Here is a 16,656-nt window from a genome sequence, read left to right as displayed (position 1 = left end):
TGATGAATACGTTTTGACCGAAACTAAATGAAGGTCTATGCTTTATAATTTCTACTCTGGTGTTAGAACATATGTGGATGCTTCATTTCAAAATAGATTAAATAATAATTAAAGAGTAAATTAAAAACTTTTGCATGTTTTAGAAAGCTTGCATACCTCTAGCTGTATGTTTTTCTTACTGAGTAACTGAATGAATTACTTGAGTTAGCTATTAATAAAGGGTTGGTTTTTTCCCCCCTACTGTCAGGCATTATGTTTATCACATGCTGCCATTTCCTTTCTTAACAGCCAAATCTAATCTGCAAACATGTAACTGGGACATGTGAGAGAAAATGAACAAACTAGCTTTTCCAGTTGACTGTAATTGCTGTTTCATGACCGTCTTTTCCAGAATCCCAGTATCAGCTTGCAGCTTGCTCCAAGGCCCCTCCTCCATCTTTCTCCTCATCAGTTCTTATTTTTCTTCTCAGCTGGACCCTATGCCCTTGTCCCCATCCATTGCTATCACTGGACACTTTGTTTTCATTTTTATTGGATAGTAAAATGTAAAACTTTTATGGTTTCAATACCTGAGCAGCTTTACATACATATTTGTTTCTTATCTTGGAAGTCATATTCTGGAATTAAAACTTATTGACCCTCTCTCTCTTTCCTTTGTTTATGCAGTACTGTAATTCTAGTTAGAAGATTTTTTTTTTCGATTCCTGATACCTAAGTGATTCATCACTAAGTGAATGTATTTATTGGGTTACCTATTGCTATGAACATTAGAAAGGTGTCCTCTATTCTCCAAAAAGTGCCATGTTAGTACAGTCTGTGCCACACAGAGGAGCATGTCCTCTTGTTAGGTCATTCCTAGTGTGAGGTATGTATTTCTAATACTTTGGAATCCTCCCTCACCCAACATATGTTTCTCTCAGACCTTAATCAGGTTTCACCCTTGCTCTTAGAATATCTCCTCAAAACCCTTCTGTCTTCATAATGTGATATCTTACCTAATTCTAGGTGAATTTTAATGCTGTTTTTATGAAAATAATAAACAAGTACCTAGCTTCAAAATGAAGCATGTCTTAGAGGCCTGAGATTTATGCTAGTAGTAAAAATGAGCTCCCCTCCCGTACATTGTTAGTCTTCTGTTTTGCTCACCCATATAATTCTATTATTTAGGAGGTGGCATAATTTAAAAGTGGGAACATGATCTTTAGAGTTATAATGAAGTCATTACAGTCAGGCCCCTTTATTTTTTTAAACAAGGAATTAAGACCAAGAGGTGAAATGCCCTGCTGACTTGTTCCAGGTCACTTGGCTTGTTGGTGGCTGAGTGAGTCTGGACCCCAGGTCTCCCAATTTCTGGGCCATTGGCCTTTCCTTTATCTGCTTTCTCCATTTATTATCTCAAGATAAATTGGCCAACGCTGGCTTTTTTCCTCTGATGAGTCTATTTTCAAGTACTCAGCTTTTATTCAACAATTTCCCTGAGTACCATTTGGCATAGGTGCGCAAGGCATTACCTCAAGCACAGTGTGGACATTATTCCCTCTAAGAGATTTTCCTTAAAAACAAAGAGCTCTCTATTTTATAAAGTTTTCTTCCTCTCCCCTAAACTAGGTGTTATTCAATTGATACTGTTATAAGAAAACCTCATTATATGATTACCTGCTAGATGGGAAATCCAAACTTAATAAAATCATAATTAATTTAAAGAAATTGACTGAAGTACATGACTTTTCTTTGAAAAGAGGATCCTTCAGGATGTGAAAGGAGAACCCTGAACTCTAGGGGAGCTTTATGGCCCCTAGGAAGGAATACTGACAGCTCTGTCTTGCTGCCTCTCAGCCTGGAGTAACTGGGTTTTGGAATAGATACACTTTAAAACAATACATTAAACCGTAAGTAAAGGGGGGTAATGATTGAATTTATAAAAATGAAATTTACCCACAACCTTCCAGAAACATTTAAAAATAGTCTCTCCTAAATATTGAATTTGGATCCCCTGAAATTCAAGTATGGGAATTAGATGCAAATAGAGGCATGCTAAGAACAGTGTGTGACTGTTCTCAGCCCTTGATGTGGCTCCCACTCTGCCCAGAGTCACCTTAAGATGACTTGGAGAGGTTACAGAATAGCACTTATTTGTATTTTCTGAAGTATTTAGAGTATATGTTACGGAGAATTTCTGAAACAAATACACTACAGGGAAATAGGCATTTTCATAAATATTTTAACTGTACTTGAAATGGTAGTCAATAGCTTTATACCTATCTTACTTTATAAGACCTGGGAATGAAGTAAGTTACATGAGCAATGTTTTTCTGTACTAGGTCAGGGCTGTGTCTCCCTCGTGATTCTGGTAGCCATCTTTTTGTCATTGTCCTGAAGAAGCTGTGGCTTTCAGTTGCTGAACCAGATGACCACACTGTGGGGGGTTAAAGAAAGGGTGAAGCCTGCTTCAGGGAGTGGTTTAGTTCACTTCTCCCATAATTTAGTTACCTTTCTTCCCCACTTAGCATTTTATATGTACTGTTACATTTTAGTACATATTAAATATAGAATATCTTAAATGGCTTCCTTTTCTTAATATGTAATTGACCTTGATATGTGTGTGTGTGTATATATATATATAATTATACATGTATATAAACATATAATTAATATATAATGGTCCTAGTCAGTAATAAGTAATATTTGACATTCCTTCTTGCCCCTAACTATTACCTACAGTAGTGTAAATTCCAATTCTGCTTGTGAAGTTTAAAGACGTGGAAGGGAATATGGGATGCTGGCTTTGCCGCAGGCTGAGGAGGGCTTTAAAGGCAGCCCCTGAGGCTGTTCTTGGCCCAGAAGTCCCAGAGAGTGTGAGAGGTTGGGTTGTCTGGGCCATCTTCACTTCTCTGCTTGAGGCTTCTCTTCAGACCTGCTTCTAGCTGTGGCCTTAGAATCTCCTCTGAGGCTTTGAAGAAACTTCTGGTAGCCCAAGTAGATCCCAGGCACTAGAGGCAGGTGAAGAGGACTGTATGTGTGTTGGGGGTGGGGATGGATAGTATCAGTGGAAAATGTGGGCCATTAATTTGAATGAGTGAGTGAATGAATGAAAGGGTTGCAGTGGTCTCCTTCCCATAGAGATTGAAGGCACTGGAGTTGTGTTTCACTGAGCTGGTCTAAATGCGTTTGCACCTCAGTTCTGCCTTGATGTCAAGTGACAGACTAGGTGTCTAGCATCTCCAACAGCCCTGGGAATCTGGCCTAATTTTTTGTTTTCCCTCATTATACTGTCATACATGAATCATAAGACATGAGTCTCAATGTAGACTCACAAGCTTAATATTCTATTTTTGGATAACTTAAAGAATCTAACAGAAGGTGTCCTGAATTTGAAATGTGTGCCCGTGGCCATCACAATAGTATGTGATTAAAATTTCTTACTGTTAATGTGAAGGCTGTGCTACACATTTCATACAGTCTTGTTTCCCATTGAGATTTGTTCTGCAGCAGTCCTTGAAGGAGATCAGGGAGAATGATTTTGCAGGAAAATGCTTATCTGACAAGATGTTATTGATGAAATTAACAGGGCTAAAATGTTGAGCTTACCAATTTGGAATTCCCTTTGATTCTCGCATTCCTAACACATTAGTAGTGCTTGTTTAGCAAACTCAGTGAAGCCCAGGGCACTGTGGAGACAATGAAGTGATCTCTCTGTGGTTCTTTTCTGTTATCAGCTGACACAAAAGGGAAACATAGCACAGGGCACAATGGATTGATGACCGAGTATCTGTTGGCCTGGAAAATAGAACATTTTGTTAATTTAGCAATTGAGGGTGTTCAGTTCAGCTCACTTTATTCTTGAGATCGACCCTTATTATGCAGGAAGAATGTTTCACATCAAGACCACGAGGCCGTGCAGAGAAGTCTCAGGACCACTTTTTTTTTTTTCCTGAGGCAAAAATCATTGCATATTTAATGTTAACTTCTAAGGCATTAATTTATCTTTGGCACATCCAGTAGACTTCTAAGGCTGAAGCGTTTGAATTTGGGATGGGCAAAGGTTGTCGTAATGATGAAAAGTCATGATGTGAGGCTTATGTAACTCTGCTTCTTCAGCACCTGACTACTTTTGTTAACAGCTGTGCAGGCGCCTGAGCCAGCTCTCTGCTTACTTCCAGCCTCCGTTAGGTCACTACCTGGAGGGACAGTCCATCCGAGTGCTGGCTGGCTGGATCACTTGTTTCAGGCATGCATGTGTTCAGCTGACCTGCTTGGCAGAGTTTGTTGTGTGCTCAGTTTGTGTCAGGCATGGTGCTGGTAGGCCCTGGAATCCGTGACGGTTCAGACTGAGTTCTTGCCCCCAAGAAGCCCCATCCAGACAGGTAAAGAGACTTCTAAACTCCAGGGTGAGGAGTCTCCTCGCAGTGGTACCTTATCTGCTCTGAAGAATGGGGGAGGTCAGGGAAAACCTTAGTTTGGTGGTGTGTTTTAAGAAAAAGATTTGTCAGGCAGATGAGAGGCAGAGGGAAATACATACTCAAAGGCAAGGAGGTCTGACAGAACACGCTGTGTTCAGGAGTTGGATGTGGCTGATGGTAGTATGTACACAGCGGGCTCCAGGTACCTCAGGTTTATCCGGCCCGGGCCAGTGTTTTCCATCCTAACCCCATTCTTCTAAATTTTCTTTTTCTCTTTGTGGCATCACCAGCTACCCTGCCTCCAAAATCAAGAATTTTTTTTTTAAGTGTTCTCCTTCCTTTTTTTTTCTTTTGAACTTTTTATTTTGTGTTGGAGCTTCCTTGGTGGCTCAGACAGTAATGAATCTGCCTGCAGTGCAGGAGACCCAAGCTCCATCCCTGGGTTGGGAAGATCCCCTGGAGAAGGGCATGGCAACCCACTCCAGTATTCTTGTCTGGGAAATGCCATAGACTAAGGAGCCTGGTGGGCTACAGTCCATGGGATCACAAAGAGTCAGACACCATTCAGCGACTAACACTTTCAACATAGCTGATTAACCATGTTGTGATAGTTTCAGGTGAACAGCAAAGGGACTCAGCCATCCATCTACTTGTATCCCCATTCTCAAAATCAGCCGCTTTTAATTCTCTGCCCCCAATTCACAGGTTGCCATCACCCTGGAGGCCCCCATACTGGTGCTGTGCCAAGCCCAGGACAAATGTCATTTGATCCGCACAACTGCTAAGGCAGATTGGATTCCATTTTACAAACGAGCAACGCCAGCTTCATCTATTCTTTCCTTTGTCCTTCTCCAGTCTCCAACCTCTAGGAGCAGCACTGTCCAATATGGTAGTTGGTAATCATGTGTGGCTATTTATATTAAAAGGAATTAAAAGTAAATACAAAAAAGTCAGTCCCCCAGCTGCACCAGCTGCATTTTAAGCCCTCAGTTGCTAGTGGCTGCTGTACTGGACGGCCCAGCTCTACAGGCTTGATGATCTGTTCTCTGCTTTCTGTCAAAGGGAACTTTCTTTCACGGGCTTTTGGTCAGGTTCCTCCTCATAACTTTTCAGATTCCCAGTGTGACCTTCAAGCCCCTGGGCCTAGTGGTGCCTATCTTGCCACGTATTCAGCTCCTCCCTGTTTGCTCCCCTGCGTCACATTCTCCATTCTTTCATAGCTTTTAACCTCTCTCTCTCTCTCCAGAATACCGCTCACTGTCTGTATTCTCCTGCACATTCAGACCTAGCTCAGGCACCCTTCACTGGCTTTCTTCAGGTGAATCTCCTTCTCATTACACTCCGGTCCTTGTGGCCACCCCCCGTGTGTGCCCCTGTGAGAGCGCAGATGGTCCTTATCACGCCCTGCTGTCGTTTGTCTATCACCCTGCGGCGGGTGGAGTGGCTAAGCTTTGGGGACAGATAGACTCAGTTTCAAAACTAACCATTCACTTGCCGTGTGGCTCTGAGCAAGATATTTAACCTCTCTGACTCTTGGTTTTTTTCTTTTGTACAATAAAGATTATGATGCTTTCTCTCCTGTGAAATGAAACCACATGCGCAGAGCCCCCAGCACGGTCCTTAACGTGACAGCCCTTAAGTCATAGTTGAGGCTGTCCATCCAGACGATTACCATTAGTGTCATCCACCTTGCTAAAACTGTATCCTCTACTAATAATGTTTCCATTCTTCTTTTCTAATTCTTATACTGTTTTCTTACTTTTCTTGTTGTTTTGGCTAGTCCTCCAGTACAGTTTGAATAGAAGTACACCTGAAGAGATGTGGCCCTTTCTTATTCCTGTGCCTTCTATTTGCTACAGTTCTTCTCTGTGTGCATGCGTGTGTGTGTGCGCCTGCCCTTTTAAAATTAATGGATGGCTGTGTTGGGTCTCCATTGCTGCATGTGGGCTTTCTCTAGTGGCGTTGAGTTGGGGCACCTCTGATTGCAGGCTTCTCACTGCAGTGGCTTCTCTTGTTGGGGAGCATCGGCTCTAGTGTGCACAGGTTCAGTAGCTGTGGCTCGTGGGCTTAGTTGCTCTGCAGCATGTGGGATCCTCCTGAACCAGGGATCAAACCTGTGTTCCCTGCATTAGCAGGTGAACTCTTAATCTCTGGACCACCAGGGAAGTCCTGTGATCACTGATCTTTGATGTTACTATTGCCAAAAGATTATGAGTCACTGAAGGCTCAGATAATGGTTAGTATTTTTTAGCAATAAAGGACTTTAAGATTAAGGAACATTGTTTTTTAGACATGATGCTATATATTGCACACTTAATACACTACAGGGTAAACATAACTTTTACATGCACTGGGAAGCCCAAAACTTTGTGTGACTTACTTTATTGCAGTGTTTGCTTTATTGCAATGGTCTGGAGCCAAACTTGCAAGATCTCTGAGGTATACCTGCATAGTAATTAGGCGTTTTATCATAAACAGAAGTTCCATTCATCTTTCTGCTTTGTAAACTGGTAACTGGAAGTGTTTTATTAGGCAGATAACATCATAAAAATATGTGTATATACATATATAAATGGCTTAACATTGCAGATTTTTGTTTTACATTCCTAGAGTTTTCAGTGACACAGCTGAGGAATGGGCATGTATGTCCCGCTTGCTCAAGTGATATCTGCCCCCACCGGGTGGGGCAAGGCCAGCGAGATCCAGGGACCAGAGGAGTTGTACTAGGGACAGGCAGCAGGGAGGGACATTTGCTGAGTGCCACATGTGGGCGGGCAGGCACTCAAATATAAGGTGGTATTTAAATTTCTCCTTACTTCCTCCTGAAGTAGATCAGCCATGTTTATCCTCATTTCCAGGTGAGAAGAATGAGGCTTAGAAGTTAAAGCTTGCACCTGTCATAGCAACCACTGCTAGTAGAAGCCCTGCTCTCTCTTTCCCCATGTAAGGGAAACTTTAACTCATTAGTTTCAGATTGTTGCTGGATAAGTGGGTTCCCTGCTCTTTTTTCCAAATTACTGGATAGTCCTTCAGGTTATGCTGTTGCTGCTGCTGCTAAGTCGCTTCAGTCGTGTCCGACTCTGTGCGACCCCAGAGACGGCAGCCCATCAGGCTCCCCCGTCCCTGGGATTCTCCAGGCAAGAACACTGGAGTGGGTTGCCATTTCCTTCTCCAGTGTATGAAAGTGAAAAGTGAAAATGAACTCGCTCAGTTGTGTCTGACTCCTAGCGACCCCATGGACTACAGCCCACCAGGCTCCTCTGTCCATGGGATTTTCCAGGCAAGAGTACTGGAGTGGGGTGTCATTGCCTTCTCCGTCAGGTTATGGGAACTTTTTAAAAAATAAAATCATCATCAAGTTAGAATTCAGTTGTCAGTTTATCACTTGAGGTCCACACTGGCCCTGTCTCTTTCTTTCCTTAGAACAGAATGCTTTGGCTCCAGCTTGTACGTTTGAACGAAAAAAATAGTGTCTTGAGAAAGTGTCCCCATAGTTAGGTGCATAGATAGCTACAAAATTAAAACTAAACCCTGTTGTGGTTACATGACTGTTTTTTTGTTTTTGTTTTTTTTTAACTTCAAAGGCGCATATTTACAGCACGGCTTGAGAAGTACTTGAACAGTTCATTTCCTGACAGAGCTCTGATGGGTGTGAAGTGGTTTCCTAGCCTTCTCATGACAAGCTCTTTTCGGGAGGTGCTACTTTTTAAGGCTGATGGGTAGACAGAGCAGAAGTCACTCTTCTTGCAGCGTAAGAGTGACTCAGGCTGGGGGCCAGATGGCATGCCCATCAGCACCCTGGCCCTTGTAAATTCTCTTTCCTCTTTCCTTAAAAGCCATAGCCAGTTCCCAGAGCTTGCCATCAGGATCTGTGTGAGCCTCCGCTGTACTGGTTTAGCCCGGCTTCTCTTTGCCATGTAGGTCCCTCTCCTAGAAAGCCCCTCCTTGCTTCTCCAGCTGATGAACTCCCACTGAAGTGTCAGCCCCATGTGCCCATTATGGGCCCTCCTGTTCCCGTAGCGTGTTCTCCCCCAGGCCCTGGCTCTGTGTTGGAGGAGGAGGTTCAAGTGTCCTTCAAGCTTCCCTTGGGAAGGAGAATGCCTCAGTGATGGCACCTGGCTTGTTTGATTGAGGATGGCCCATGGTCACCATCACCCTGGAGGCCCCCATACTGGCGCTGTGCCAGGCCCAGAACAAATGTCATTTGATCTGCACAACTGCTAAGGCAGATTGGGTTCCTTTTTTCCATTTTGCAAATGAGCAATGCCAATCAGACCTCTTGAGTTTTTTGCCTGAGGTGACGAAGCCATCAAGGGACCCACCCCTGTGTGTTTGTGAAGCATCACCAATGCAGATTTCAGAGGCTAGTTTTCAGTACTAGACGTATGCATCCAGGGGTGCCGTGTTCTTTGGTGGTATTCTCTCGCTGTGTCTAGTTTGCAGGGTGGGTGAGTGTCACCCCTTCAGCCGAGCTGCAGCCCCTCTAGAGTGCTCAGCGCTCAGTCAGACTTTGAGGGAGGGAAGAGCCTCCAAAAGTGCCGCTGCACAGGAAAAGAGGCCAAGGAACTGCCCACAGAGGCCCTTTGTGTGACAGGAAGTCTGCTTCTAAAAGGGGCCGCCTCAGAGTGGAGGGCTTGACCGAAGCTGAAGTGCTTGACCTGGGGCCACTGTGACTCATGCGTGTTGTTAATAATGTCCTTTGTCGAATCTTGGGGACCTGCTTTAACAGAGCTTGGAGGGCACCCCCATAAGTGCCCGCTCTCAGTGGTCAGCATTTCTCTCCCCTTCTTTCCCTATCACATCTGCCTGAGTTGAATACCCCTATTTTCTTGTCTGAACAAAGGACAACCTCCTGACCCATTCTGTACTTTTTCCTTCAACTTTTGCCAGAAGAATCTTTCTGTCTCATCTGACTTTTCTTCTTTAGTGTTTAAGTATGTCTCTTGAGGTGGAAACCTTGCAGCTCAAGGAAGAAGCATCCGACTGGGCGGGAGCTTCTCACTGAGAAAAGGGCTGTTCGGCAAGTTAGGCAAAAAGCTCAATAGCTGTCTCTGGCGGTGCTCCTCAAAGACTGGCACAGGGGAGGTGGAGCTGCACAGAGAATTTCAAGGAAGAAAGAGGACATGAGGTGCCTGGATCCATAGTGCAGTTCCCTGTAACTTTGTCATACTTGTCTCTTGTGTCTGTTACCGTCTGCCGCTTGTCAGGTGCTCTCTTAGGCCGTGAGGATACCGTGGAGTGAGTGGGGGAGGTCGTGGCAGCGATGGGCCAGTGCATCCTCTTGTGCTTGCTCCCCACCCCTGACCACCAGCCGGACATGAGAGAGGAGCAGCGAGTTTCCAGGGTGGGTGGGTGGGTGTGGGCGTGTGCGTGGGTGTGGGCATGTGCATGGGCGTGTGCGTGGGCGTGGGCGCGCGCGTATGTGTCTGCGTGTGTGTGTCTGCGTGTGTGTGTGTCTGTGTGTGTGTGTGTCTGTGTGTGTGTCTGTGTGTGTGTCTGTGTGTGTGTGTGATGCCACTTGTGTGAAGGCATTCTAAGATTAGGTTAGGTTAGAATCACTCTGCTTCAGTCTTCGGCAGGCAGCTTTCCGTGCTGCGGTGTCGCTGGGGCTGCTTGGCGGCAGATCGATGAGCACCTGCCCTTTGGAGGTGTAAAGCCAGTCTGTGTTGAGTGGGACTGCCTGGATGATCATCCTAGGATGCTTACATTTTGGGGACAGAAGAAGCCACATCTGTTGAATGAGTTTAACCATGGATGATAGCTACTTTCCTGAGATTCTAGTAACCATGGGTTGTCCCCGCTTTCCATTTGGAATGGTTGAAACCAGAACTGCAAAGACCCTTACCCTTTAGCGCATCCCCACATTGTGGAGAAGTGTCAGGAGGGTGAGTGGGACAGATCTGTGAATGACTCCAGCCTCCTCCCCGTTCATGTGAGGAAACCTGGGGTGAGTTACTGAGTGAGTTTTTCTTTGTGTGAAGTCATGACCCATGCCCTTGAAACGTTAAACTAGCTTTATTACATGCAGGAAGAATGTTGTTTCCCTTTTGCTAATCCAGATATGCATTAGCAAATGCATATGCATCTTAAAATGTACACACCGAAATCATGTTACAGAAATAAGGAGCATACAACTTCATCTCCAGAGTCTCCTCCAAACCTTGTCGTCCCCGACATGGTTACTTTCTGGTCAGACATCCAGTCATTTAGCAAATATTTGAGCGTCTACTTCATGCTAAGCACTGGGGTTACAAAGAAGAAAATATATAATCCTTGCCTTTAACATTTGTGTGTACTAAAGGTCTGTGCACTATTTTAGTTTTTGCTTATGCCCAATTTCGGATATAAAGTGGTTCCCTTGCTCATCTTTTATAATGGCTGTGCAGTGTCCACTCTGTCAAGTCACTGATGTCTCAGTTTGTGAGCATTTGACTTGTTCTCCAGTCTTTGCTGTTATAAATATTACTGGGATGAACATTTTGTTCAAGTTCTTTTTCCTTTGAATTTATTTGCTTGGGTCATATTCCCCAGAGTGGGCCCACAGGGTCAGAGGTTAGTAACTGTCATCTGCCTTGTTCTGTTTCCAGATTTTTCCATGAAGTCTGTCAGCAATGTTAGAGTTCATTCCTGTTTTTCTGTGGCCCCGTTGGGGTTATCATTTTAATTTTCTCAAGTTATTTCCATTTTTAAAAGCAGTTGTTTTTGTTTGTGTATTTCTGGCTGTGCTAGGTCTTCGTTGCCGCACGTGGGCTTCTTCAGTTGCGGCGAGTGGGAGCTACTCTCGTGGTGATGCCCAGGCGTCTCACTGAAGTGGCTTCTCTTGTGGACCATGGGCTCCAGAGCCCGGGCTCAGCTGTTGTGATGCACAGGCTTAGCTGCCCCGTGGCATGTGGAATCTTCCAGCACCAGGGTTTGAACCTATGTCCCCTGCATTGACAGGCAGATTCTCAACCATTGAATCACCAGGAAAGTCCAGTTATTTCTGTTTTTAAAGGAAGGTTGTACTTTTCCCCCATGTGTTAATTTGTCGATTTAGCTAGGTTAAGCTACAGTAACAAGCTAACCCTGAAATCTCAGAGGTTCACATAACAAAATGTCTTCCTTGCTTGCTCTGCAGGTCACTTGTGGGGCATTGGGACGCAAGTCTATACAGTCCCCCTGGGCCAGGCAGACTCAGCCGTCTGCTCTCCTGTAGCTGCAGTGCAGGCTTCCTCAGCGGATGACGGGGAGACAGGAGAAGGTCGGGGGCTTTGCACAGGCTTTTCACTAGCCACGTGGCCTGATTTAGTAGAGAGGGCTTCTCTGTGCACTCCTGTCTGTGCCCCAGCTGTCTTCTGTCCTAGATATTCATCTTTGACAACTTTGTGCAGTAGAATTGAATCCTCAGTCTTCATATCAGTCTTTATTAATAGTATACTTTAGGTAATAAGATTATCAGTTGTGTCAACTTCATTTTTCTTTGCTTTCCACATTACAATTTATTGTGCAAAGGTTTAAATAATAAGTTTGGGGCACATCCATGTTTTTCTTTGATGTCTTTTGTTCTTATACATGACAAATTTCCTAAAAGCCAAAAAATAAGCTCCTTTCTTTGAGTTGTCTAAAGTAGATTTTTATTTAGCTCCATAAGACACTTCAAGCTCATCCAAGTGTATAGTGTCAAGTTTTAGTATGTGGAACCGTCATATCCTGCTGGTGGGGATAGATGGGAAACTGCTTGGAAAACAGTCTAGCTGACTGTTGGGAACAATTCATTTTGGGAAAACAGTTCCTCAAAAGGTTAAACATAGAGTTACTATATGACGTGGCGATTCCACACCTAGGTACCTGAAACAAATGAAAACATAGGTCCACACAAAGACTTGAACCCAAATTCTTACAGCAGCATCATTCATAATAGCCAAAAAAGTGGACACCACTTCTTCTGCACCCACTGACTGGTGACTCAGCTTCTTCAGACAGACCCAAATTGTAGTATATCTATACAATGGAATATTACTTAGCAATAAAAGGGAATGAGTTACTGATATGTGCTCTACCATGGCTGAAAACATCATGCCAAGTGAAAGAGGCAAGGCATAAAAGAACACATATGACCACAAAAGATCGTGTTGCATGATTCTATTTATATGAGATGGAATAGTCCAGAATAGTCAGATCCATGGAGACAGAAGCAGATTAGTGGTTGCCAGGCACTGAAGGAGAGAAGAGGGGGAGCAGAATTCCTTTTGGGGGTGACAGAATTGGCCATGGTCATGATACACAATGCCAAACACACTAAAAATCACTGTATCTATGTCGAATGGGTGAATCGTGTATGAACTATGTCTCAATAAAGGTACTGAAAAAATGGCAGAGTTTCAGTTACTTAAACCATCAACCCTCACACAGCCCCTCCTGGCAAACAGTCCTTTCTTGAGATGTGTTCAGATATTTCTCATTCACAGAAACAAAAACTTTTTTGAACCTCCTAAACTGTGACATGCAGGATCAAGCACAGAACCCCACAGTAAGAGAGGAGCCGGAGGAGGGAGGTGGGGGCTGCCGGCTTGAAGGGGAGCGACGGGAACTGGGGTCTGCATCTCCAGGCCGCCTTGGTCTCCCCATCCCTAGTGCAGGGCTCCATTCTGGTGACACCACTTTTGCTGATCCCGCTGACTGTGGCGACTCAGCTTCTAAGTCTGTAGAAGGACAAGTGGATATTAAAGAGAGTGTGAACAGTCGCTGGAGCACCGCAGGCTCTGCTCTGACCTTCACTCTTGCCGACTGTAGTGGCTTATTCAGCAGTAGACACGTAGCGCTCCTCTGCCCTGTGCAGACGCAGAGATGAAGATGACGTGGACTTGCCTTGAGCGGATCACAGTCTATTTACTTTCCCATGGGTTTCTTTCCTTTTGCTGCATAGAGTGTAAAAATCTATTCTTGGAATAAAACACTGTCCTAATTGCCGAGTAGTTAAGAAGGAATTTGAGGTTTTACTCGAACTTTATTTTCATTTAGTTGTAGTTTTGGTTCTTTAATGGCTGTGTAATAATTGTAATAGATAACATTTGTCAGGCTGATTGTAATCATTGCCCAGGGAGCTGCTCTGTAGAGGGCTGCACTTGTGCAATGGGCCAGGGAAAACTCCAACTTTAGACAGCTAGTAATTGAGTCTGGTGCCAGGTGGAGCGTTCTAAATTCACCAGTTTGTCAAAGGCCTGGGATATCCCACTTAAATACAGGCCCCCCAAAATCAGAGACTTCATCTTTCTTGTATGATTTTCTGAACCCAAACATAGTAGGTGCTCAAGATATGTTACTTGGCAAATAAGTGAATGACCAGAGGGACCAACCACAGGATGCAGGGATACTGTTTGTGTGGTGATTTCTGACCATCCTTTCATTACCTGACAGCTAGGCAGGGCAGGCAATGTGTCTATTTTAGGAAACCCAGGCTGGCTGGGAAGTGACCTGTGCAGGTAAACGCCAGAGCATGCGCTAGAACCCAGGTCTCCTGGCTCTGTCATCTCTCTCTGCAGCCCAGTCCCACCCCAATCTTAAAAGCATGGGTGTATGTCTCTCAAAATATTTCCCTGTGGGGGTGTGTCCCATTCCCACTGTGGGGTTGGCCCCTTTTAGGAACTTTGGGGGAGGGAGTAGATTTGAAAATGTGTCACTTTTGTCCTTTGAAAGTAACTTTTTCTATTTTTAAACCTATGGAGCATCAACTCAGTATTTAGTTTAGGGAGATCTTCAGCCCAAGTCTGCGCGTTCCCAGGGTGCTTGCCAACCAGAGGTCTAAAAAATATCACAGCAAAAATTAGTCCCAGGCACGAACCTGTCAGCTGACATGTTTCTGTTACATGAGAAAAATTATTTGGGGGAACATGTCTAAATTCTGTTTGCTCCATCTCCTCCTTAAGTCACGTGGGTGGACAGAGCATTGATGGGCTGAGCTGAAGCCAGGTGACTTGGTGTCTCATCCTGCATTCATGTCAATTCTCTGTAACCTAACACAGTTATTACCCAGAACATGAAAAGCCATCAGAAAATGACCGTGGGGCTGGGCCACCACTTGTTTCCTTTCAGCTATTAGGATGTAAAAGATACAGGGGCAAAACGTTGTCATCTTAACGGTATTTAGTATTTTTTAATACTAATTTCTTGCATAGAAAGTCTGTCACCTTTGCTGACCTTTAAGACTCAGCTAATGTAGCACTTCCTCTCTCCCCTTCTCTACCCGCCACCTGGTGGTCCCGTCTCATTTCTGGGGCCCCTGTTTTGGGTTATGCATAGATACAGAGGGCAGAGTCCTTCCCCTGTGGAATTCCAGATAAAGTAGGAGACAGACCTCTGTGAGGCTGCACAGGTGGTGCCTGGCGGGAGTGCTGACTCGACCAGCCTGTCTGGAGGAAACGGCTGAGCCTAAAGGGCCCTGGCAAGTTGCCCAGTGGCCTGTTTGGGGCCATGCATGTTGATATACCCTCTATGTGATTTGGTCTTTAACACACAGTACAACTCGGTGAGACTTTCCCAAGAGAAAGAACTTCCCTGACTGCTTCTGAAGCCTCCTGTGCATGCCATCAAACGTCTTGTTTTAAGATTTGAGTTCATTTCCTGTAAGATAATCAGAAAGGAAAGGTCAAGCCTTTTAACATCTCCTTGCAAATCCCAAAGGTGGAGGCGTTATTAAGCATTTTCTGCATCTAGGACTTTCTTTTCTTCTTCAGGTTCATTGTAAAAATAAACAGACACACCTTTCTCTGGATCTACAGAACCACCATCATTTTCATTCTCAGACCTTAGGAATTCACTGCTGAGTATTGTCTAGTCATATCTTCTGCCTCTTCCTGAGTCCAGAAAGCGATTTAGAAACTAAACCTCACCTGCAGATCCAGAGTGAGTGCTTTCAGAAGATTTTCTCCAAACTTAACCTGGAGTGACTGGTATGCTTCAGAAACATTTTGCATTCTGCTCAGTTTAAATGGCCTTGGTTTTTAGGATTGTCGGCTTGAATCAAGCATTCAGCAAGAGGATTTTGTTTTGCTCTATGCACATGTGGGTAAGGGTGGTAAGGAAGTGAGCTTGTGAAGTCTGCTGTGCAGAGCAGATGGCTATTCTTACTCTGAAGTCATCATGTGGAAGGCTGAGAGCCTCCTGGAGATGAGGGTGCAGGACTGCTTGGTGGGGAGGAGAAGCTGCCTTGGCTCCCGTCTGCATAGCTGCTTTCCCAGATGTGGGGTGCTGGGCTCTCCTGCTTCTCAGAACCACAGCTGCACAGAAAGGGCTCGGGGCACACATCTGTGCTCCTTGTCCACAGTGGGTCTTGAGAAAGTCTGGGTCAGGGGGAGCTGAGCTCAGCGACACACAGGACATGATTGCTGCTGGGCACAGGTTTGTTGAATGCTTGAGCCTGGGAGTCAGGAAGTCTGGGTGGATAGAAGTTGAAAGAATGAGGACATTTTGTTTCATCCTCAGTATTCTTTCAAAACTCACCTGTCATTGTTTCTCCTGCTGTCTGTGTGGTCTCAGCCACCATCATTTCTCCCTGAGAAACACTTCAGTAGCTGTTTCACTGTTTCTTGGAGACGCCAGAAAGGCCTTCTGTGCCATCATGGGTGAGCTTCCTTTTGGCATTGACCTTTTCCCTGGAGCTCCTCATGGCTCTTCCTTCCCATTTTATCTCAGATGTCACCTTTTCAGGGAGACCGGCTCCTTTCTGCTGCCCGCCTCATCCTTCCTTGCTTTATTTCTCTGCATAGCTGCTACTGTGTGATTCATTTTCTCTGTCAGTCCTCTTCACTAGAGCATAAACTCTGTGAGGGTGGAGAGATTTTTGCCTGCTCCAGCTCCTTTTAGAGTCCCCAGCACTTTATGTGATTATAGATTAGAAAGAATGGAAAATAAAAGCAGTAGGGTGGATAGATTATCAATGTATCCCCAATGGATATATGCTAATTTAATTAAAACTAACCTCCTTTTGTTACTTTGATTTATTTATTTTTTAAAAAAGTCATCTTTCTTCATTTCTTATTTTGAAACGAAATGCGTAGTACTTATTTTCACTAGAAACTTTGAGCCAATGCCAGCCCCGTCCGTCCTTTGCCTGTATACCCAGGCTGCACTTTGCATGTTAGAGTCTACACAGAACTTACAGCTCACCTACTGCATGAACAAGGAAATCTAAGGCCCAAGGAGTCATGTGCTGAGACCAAGGCCATTGGGTTCCATCTCATTAGATTTGCAACCAGAGCCAGGGAAAGGAATCAACATT

At 44.6% G+C, this 16,656-nt stretch overlaps 1 protein-coding gene across 3 annotated transcripts in view; it reads left to right on the top strand.

The window, feature by feature from the left end:
• PACSIN2 (protein kinase C and casein kinase substrate in neurons 2) overlaps positions 1-16,656 on the top strand; it is a 112,186-nt gene that overhangs the window by 44,712 nt on the left and 50,818 nt on the right. The gene's annotated exons all lie outside the window — the stretch shown is intronic.

Source organism: Ovis canadensis, chromosome 3, assembly GCF_042477335.2.
Source record: "Ovis canadensis isolate MfBH-ARS-UI-01 breed Bighorn chromosome 3, ARS-UI_OviCan_v2, whole genome shotgun sequence".
NCBI lineage: Eukaryota > Metazoa > Chordata > Mammalia > Artiodactyla > Bovidae > Ovis > Ovis canadensis.
This window is presented reverse-complemented; position numbering and strand designations above follow the sequence as displayed.